Raw genomic sequence first — 7856 nt, 5'->3', positions numbered from 1 at the left:
ACAGCCCAATTATATTCCGGAGTTAAATGTGTCTAAGTAATAATGGGGTGGCAAGGGGAAGAATCCTGTGCCCCCTGCTTTCCACCCACCAATCAATAACACTGCTTGCCATGGGTGAGAAGTGAACATTTGGATTGCATCTTCCTAGTTAAGATGGGCCGCTTTGGAAAAGTGACCGTGGGCCTTCTTTTTAACAGCAGTTTCTGCCAAGCAGAGATTAAGCAGGTGGTGCTTTTCCCACCACTCATCTCTGTGCTGGGAAAACTCTCACCTGCTACACGTTAGGTTGGTGTCAAGGCAGTAAGAGCAGGACTAATAATGATACTAGAACCTTCTACATGAAGGCTAGGGTGGTGAGGTGGAAAAGACGACAGGGCACCTGAACTTTCAGTAGTTTTGGAGAAGAGATTTTTAGCTGTTTGTACAACAACAAAGGCACAGGAGCCCTCTTGGAGCCAGGAGTTAGTAACATGGCTTCTCTCCCCAAATCCTGAGAAATGTATTTGGTTAAGTGTGCTAGGAATTGTAGCTCTGTGAGGAGTAGACTACAGTTCCCAAATTTCGGTGGAGGTGGGGGTGTCGTGGAGCCATGGCTGCTAAAGTGGCTACTAAATGTGTTTTAAAAGCACAGTGTGCATGTGAGCTTATACAGCAGTCTGCATCAAACTCGGAACCCAACTTTGTGCTCTCTACAAGGAAGAAAGACCAACTTGAATTCAATGAGCCTCATTCACAAGTAAGTGTGCATCCTCAGACCACTTATAGAACATAGATATTTCCCCATAGTTGAGTGTAAATCACTGGGATGGAATGTATATTTGATTTCACAAGCTTTCTGTAATACATTAACCTCCACAAGCGAAAATTATGCTTAAAAGAGTCTGTACACATATACATAGAATCATACAATTAATTGTAGAGTTTGAAGAGGCGATAAGGGTCATCAATTCCAATTCCCTGCAGTGCAGGAATCATAGCTAAAAAATCCTTGATAGATGGCCATCTAATGTCAGTTTAAAACCCCCAATGAAGGAGAGCCCACCACTTTCCATGGTAATACTACTACTACTACTACTACTACTACTACTACTACTACTACTACTTATTTTATTATTTATACCCTGCCCATCTGGCTGGGTTTCCCCAGCCACTTTGGGTGGCTTACAGCATATATAAAACATAGTAAAATATCAAACATTAAAAACTTCCCAAAACAGGGGTGCCTTCAGATGTCTTCTAAAACTTATGGAGTTCTTTATCTCCTTGACATCTGAAGGGAGGGTGTTCCACAGGGAGGGTGCCACTACCGAGAAGGCCCTCTGCCTGATTCCATGGTTGAACAACTCTTATCCTCAGGAAGTTCTTCCTAACATTTAGTCCGAATCTCCTCTATTGTAATTTGAATCCCTTGGTTTGGGTCCTATCCTCTGGAGCAGCAGAAAACAAGTTTGCTACCTTACGAAAAAGAAAAAAGGGGGTTGGGACCAAGCTTGCTCCATCTTCCATGCGGCAGCCCTTCAGATATTCGAAGATGACTATCATATCACCTCTCATTCCCGCCTTTTCCAGGTTAAACATACCCAGCTCCTTCAACCGTTCCTCATAAGGCTTGGTTCCCAGACCCTTGATGTTCCAGCTTGTCAGTACCCTTCTTAAACAATGGTGCCCACATCTAGACACAAGATTTGAGGTGTGGTCTGACCAAGGCTGAATAGGGCAGTACTATTACTTCCCTTGGTCTGGATACTAAAGCAGTCTAGAATTGCATGTCATTCCATGGGCCCCAATTTAGGAGTTTCTTTCCCAGTATACTTTGGGTGTAAACTCTTTCTTTGGCCTTCTTGGCTCAGTTTTTAAAAAACAGTCTTGATTCCCCACCCTCACACCATTTTGATTCAGGGTAAGTTTGCAAATCGTTGTGTTGTTGTTGTTTTAAAAACCCAGCCCTTAACTTGGCTCCATAGTTGTCAACTTTTCCCTTTTCTTGCGAGGAATCCTATTCGGAATAAGGGAATTTCCCTTAAAGAAAGGAAAACGTTGACAGCTATGCTTGGCTCCAACCATTGGATGCTGCTGCGCTGCTGGATGCGCATTCCTAATGTAGAAGCATTGAATATAAACAATAGAATCGAAACCTGCGTAGAAACCTCGGCTTTCCGCACGCGCTTTGCATTGTTCCTGCCGGAAACTTTCCTCTGCGCGACCACCCTCCTTCCTCTTCCTCCTCCTCCTCCTCCTCCTCGTCCCCTCCCGACCCCTGCTGATATTTCCTTCTCTTTTTTCTTTTTCTTTTTAGGTGATTGAAGGGGGAGCCGGCACAGGCGCTTCCCCTTTAAATTCCAGCTGTGTGGCTAGGAAACAGCTCTTCTCGTTGCAAAGCGCTGGGCTGGGGCTGCTGGTGTGAGACTGTCCTTCCACTTCCTGGCTCCAGCAGCCGGGAGAAGATCTGATCGCCCCGCCGTGTCCTCGGGGGAGAGAGAGAGGAAGGCAGAGGAAGGAAGGGGGCAGGCGGCGCGACTCCTCCAGACAGAGGGAGAGAGAGAGAGAGAGAGAGAGGCAGGCAGCCACACAGCCGGGGGTACCTTTTGGCTCCGGTTTCTCGGCTGCCCTGGGATCGGTAGCCTTCGCGGCATGTGCAAGAGAAGGATGGAGGTGGCTGGTTTCTAAATCATCCTGAAGACTATTTCCATAGTAACCTGCCGAAGTGGTGCAATTTGAGCGGACTGAGGCTTTCTCTCCGCACTTCCAGGATGCTATCTGACAGGTAAGGCTTCCGGAGGACCCTTCGACAGCTGGTCGAGGGTCTATAAATATCCATATGTCTGTGTCTCGATTATCCTATGTTTCCAAAGTTGTCTTTAGGAAAAAAATCGCTTTTCCCCAATTTGATTTATTTACCTGTATTAAAGAAATGATGTAATTTCTGGGCTCCTAACCCTTCCTACAATTTTTTTTTTTTTAAAATAAAGACGGCTGTGGGGGGTGGGAATGTTTTTTCTTCTGTTCTTCCATTATTGTCTTATAAAGAGAGGGATGTTGGTAAGCTTGAACGCACATGAACGTTTTATTCTGTGGCGTCGGCGGCAGCGGCGTAGATTGTGGACTAGTGACTTTAGGGAGCCGGCTCTGCTCGCTGGCTGCTCCAGAGGCGTGTGCCGAGTAGCAGCACCTTTGGCCCAGGGCAGCCTTTGCAGGCGCCGGATTGATGGGCTGCGAGGGGCTTTTTGGCAGATGAGAGAGGGATGACGCTTCCTTACCTTCTTTGTTTGTCCCCTTACTACATATTCTTCCCTCCGCCCCATTTTCCAGTTCCTCTTCTCCCACCCCCTCTGTTTGTTTGCCGGTTTCTCCCCCCCTCCCCGTTTTTGCTTCTTTTATTGGGGTGGGGGCGGGCGAAGGCGTAGGAGAGAGAAGCTGGAAGAAAAATGCGTGATGTACTGTGCCTTAAAACCTGAAATCCGGAGAACACCCAAAAGCAAAGGCCAATATTGTCATCCCTTCTCCCGCCCTGGCTGGCCTAAAGCAGGCGATCAGCACGTTTTCGGTACTTTATTGATCTTTTTTCTTTCTCGGGGATTGTAGGTGCAGATGCATGTTGTGTCCCTCCAGCGGGGCAAGGCAGGCTGCCGCCCCGCTTTGAGAGGCGAGACACTATTGTGGTGATCAGCGTTTTCTCTGGGAGATGGGTGGCACCTTGATCTCTCCCCAAAGCAGTCATTTAAAAGGAGTTAACGCTGAACATCCATTCTCCCCTGTAAGACAAGAGGTTGGCAGCATTAGGGGTGTGTGGGCTGGAGAGACGGAGGAGGGAGGGTGAGGCTTGCTAGTGGCTGTATTGGAAGTGGGGAGATTCAAAGCAGAAGCTGACAGTTTGGGTGTTAAAGTGTGTGTGTCTGCGCGCGCGTGCGTGCGTGTGTGTGTGTGTGAGAGAAATGCTGGCTCTGTGCACGCGTGTGTGAGAGAGGGAGGGAAGGAAGGAAAGCGGGGAGGGGAGGGGAGGGGGCGAAAGTAGAAGAAAGCAGCCTGTTGTTAATTGCCTAGGTTACAGTTCCTGCATCCATGCCTGCCTGGACTCTTCCAAGTCCTAGTGCCTTCCCTGTTTCCAGGTTGTATGCATCAGGTACAGCTGGAGAGTTCTGTGGTCCTGGGTGTGTGTGTGGCAACCATCTGATTCTGAAAGGGAGTCTAGCACTCAGTTAAATTCAGATGTGGGCAAAATGTATCTCAATCTAGCATTGCGTAGAGAATTTGACTAACTTCCTCTCTAGCAAAGGTATTGTGCTGTTAAAGGTTGCCCAAAAGAAAGAAGGTGGATCTTTACCCAACAATCCATTCCAGGCTTGGGATTTGCACAGTTTCTGCTAATTTCTGCCTGCCAAATTTCTGTTAAAGGCACAGGAATCCATCATTAGAATGCTGACAACCCAGTGTGAATATGGTGGACCCTCATAATGTTGTTGGAAGCCCAACTTCCTCTATGGTTTATATTATTTGGTCTATTACTGGTGGAACTTTGAACACAACCTATATAGTTTGGCCCAAAGTATTCTGATTTGGGGTTGGGAGAAAACAAAGTAATGCACAAGCAGAAGTATTTCTAGGGTTGAGATATGAGCACTCGGACTATTGTGTTCTCATGTGACATTTTCCAACTAGCAGGGGTGGCCAGTACTTTTTGCATTGGGGACTGGTAAAGCAGAAGGCAGGGAGGTCAACTGTAGGTGGAACCAGAGCCAACTAATTCTCGTAATGTCCCCATCTTCCTCCCTGCTGAGTTCTATAAGGGCAACACTGAGACTAAGAAGGAGGAAGCTAACAACGTAAGAAGGGCCTGCTTGATCAGGCCAATGGCCCAACTCATCATCCACTTCTCACCAGATGCCTTTGAGAAAAATATGACGGCAAGGCAAGTGACAGGTGGCTGAGGGCAAGATGAAGTTGGTGGGGCATTGGCCCATTTGCCTTAATAGACGATCCTCCATTGCCAACTAGAAATGATAGATAGTAATCTACAAGAGAGATGGATGGGTGTGTAAATTACATATTGCTTAACACCCCACACCTGCTGAGCAGTAGCAAGGATCCAGGTTCTGTTTCCATTGGAAAATCAAGGCATAGCCAAGTTGGCAGAGTCTTAGAAATATGGTTTATTCACATATGTTTACACCAGAAGCCTTCAATAGAGGGGGGTACAGAACATTACAGCCCCAAGCGTCTCTCTCGTTGCTCCTCTCATCGTTTCAGCAAGGTTGGGTCCAATGCAGCAGCCAATCATGGCCACTGGTCTCTCAGTGCAGCTTCGTAGAGCCAGCACTGTATGCAGTTCTCCCTACTCCCTGTTTTCTCATGTGTGTTCGCTTGCCAAAAAAAGGACAACCTTTTTTCTGTGTGACTCCACGCCCATGTTTCCCAGGCAACCTCCCCCTCTGCCTTTGCGTTGTAGATGGCAGGGTCGTCATCTCTGTCTGGCTGGAAAAAAAGCTCAGCTTTGATTAAATTCTAGGACCCCAGAATCTAGAGGGGGAAATCTTGCATCCAGGGATCTGGGGATCCCTGTTTCCACACTAACACATAACACTTTATTGATTGATTGATTGATTGATTGATTGATTGATTGATTTGATTTATATACCACTCTTCATCAAAAGATCTCAGGTTGGTTCACAAGATAAAACCATGAGATAAAGGCACAAATAAATAGTTAAAACAGAAACAACTAAACAATAACTCCTACAAGCACACTTAAAAGACTGTAGAATATTAATTGACCAAAGACCTGGTTGAAGAGGAAGGTTTTTGCTTGGCGCCTAACGGTGTATAATGAAGGTGCCAGGCAAGTCTCCCTGGGGAGAGCATCCCACAAAAGGGAAGCCACTACAGAAAAGGCCTGTTTCCATCCTCCAGACCTCACATGGAGGAGGCACACGAAGAAAGGCCTCAGAGTCCATATATATATATCAAATCTAACCTTGCTCACCCTGGTAACCATGGTGTCTGGGGCTGATGTGGTCCAGAAACATCTGGAGGACCGCAGGGTGGTGAAAGCTGCTATAATGGATGGCAGAGTGGACTGATTGAAAATGCCCCAACTGTTGTATTGATGGTGACAGGAAAAAGAGAAGTGCTTGTTTAAGGGGACCAATATATTGACCATAAACCTGTGTTTGGAAGTTCATATCAAGTGCATGTACCTAGAATGAAGTGCATTTACTTGATTAGCAACTAAGCCCGTGTCAACACTGTTCAGTGCTGATGCATTCCAATGTGACTTTGTGTGGCTTATTCCTGCTGCTGAAACACAGGGCCAGTTATGAGGCTATTTAGTACTACTGCACAGAAACCATTTCTACAAGGCTCCATAATGCACTGGAATGTGAGGCTGGTTTTTTTGCAGGAAAATATGAAGCCATGTCTTATGCCCAGGTCAGACTATTGGTGCATCTGGCTGAGTATTAGCAACTCTCCAGGTCAGAAGTCTTTTCCTCTCTTACTTCCTGGGACCCTTAATAGGAAAGTGCAATGAATGAACTTTGGACCTTCTGCAGGCAAAGGAGGTGATTTATAAATGGACCTATGAGCCATTTCCCACTTGTTTCAGTATCCTTGTAATAAGGAAGTGATAATTTCTATGTCACTAATTAATGCTTTTGTGTTTGGGCAAAACAATATATGTATATGGGTGTTGGTGTAAAGGCTACAATCTATTTGCAGAATTGTTGCATAAATAGATGTCGAATTTCTGGAAAAGAGCCCTGGGGCACTTTAAGAAGCTTGCTTGACAAAGTGCTCAGATGCCAGTAACATAACAAATAACATAATTTGTAATCATGATAATATTTACTGGAGAATGAATGGTGCAAGTGAGATTTTAACATTCCACAGAAGGACCCCATAGCCTACTGGTACCTATATGCAGCTATGAAAAAGGCAATTTTTGGTGGCACAAGCTGTCTTGGGCTAGAGTTTGCTTCACCAGATGCATCATTCTTGGCAATCCATGGAAATTTATGCAATAATACATTTGCATAATGTGCTGGACTATTGTTTCATTTCACCTGCAAGCCAGGGCTGGTTGGCTACCCCTGGCCGCTGCAGAATCTCTGTATTTAATAAGATGATTCCATAATAGTAACTTCAGGCTGCAATATCTCATTGCCATTCAGCCACATGATACATAGAATCACAGCTATTCTTTAACCAAAATGCCAAGGAAACGAGAAGTAAGCGGCTGTTGCATCAAGGAGATAGTCATCACTGCTAATGGAATCCAGTGAGAGACTAGAGCAGTTCTAGGCGGGTTTTACTAAAATAATAATAATTTTAAAAGACTTGCAGGATCCAAAAAAGGAAATACATGCCCCAGCATGCCTTTGGATAAGGTCATTTATCCCTTCCTTCCTTAGCATAATTAATTATCCAGTTTATTCCATCAGCTTTTAATGAGGGTGAACTGCTGAAGGATAAGAAAACATGCTTTCAAAAAGTAGTAATTTTATGCCTCCCTTCTCCATTCAATAAACAAAAATGGTATAAGTTATATATAACTTATACGTGTGTGTGTGTGTGTGTGTGTGTGTGTGTGTGTGTGTGTGGTACAAGTAAGAGACTCATCATTATTTATTTTTAATGGCTTATCTCAAGGGCTCTCTACCTGTTACATCTTGGAACTGGTCTTCGTAAACTCCAGAAGAGCCCAGAGCCACCATCCCTGCCAAGTCCATGGGGCTTTGAATCTTTTCAGCAATACTGATTCCTAAAGCTAACTTAATGAGTTTTATGCCATTGCCCTGATAATAAGGGTGTGTGTGTGTGGATGCACCGATAATCTATCTACATTGAGAAGTTAGCTAATTCTG

At 45.3% G+C, this 7856-nt stretch overlaps 1 protein-coding gene across 5 annotated transcripts in view; it reads left to right on the top strand.

The window, feature by feature from the left end:
• Nucleotides 1–2035: 2035 nt before the first annotated feature.
• The window catches only part of NAV3 (neuron navigator 3), a 445636-nt gene continuing 439815 nt past the window's right edge, over nucleotides 2036–7856 (top strand). For 2 of the 5 annotated variants that reach the window (XM_083698861.1, XM_083698860.1), the window contains exon 1: nucleotides 2040–2764. The gene's annotated coding sequence lies outside the window, so the exon portion shown is untranslated. Of the gene's footprint in view, nucleotides 2765–7856 lie in introns of all 5 variants that reach the window. The other 3 variants (XM_083698859.1, XM_083698858.1, XM_083698863.1) reach the window with 3 other exon arrangements.

This window comes from Podarcis gaigeae, assembly GCF_964106915.1.
Source record: "Podarcis gaigeae genome assembly, chromosome: 10".
NCBI lineage: Eukaryota > Metazoa > Chordata > Lepidosauria > Squamata > Lacertidae > Podarcis > Podarcis gaigeae.
This window is presented reverse-complemented; position numbering and strand designations above follow the sequence as displayed.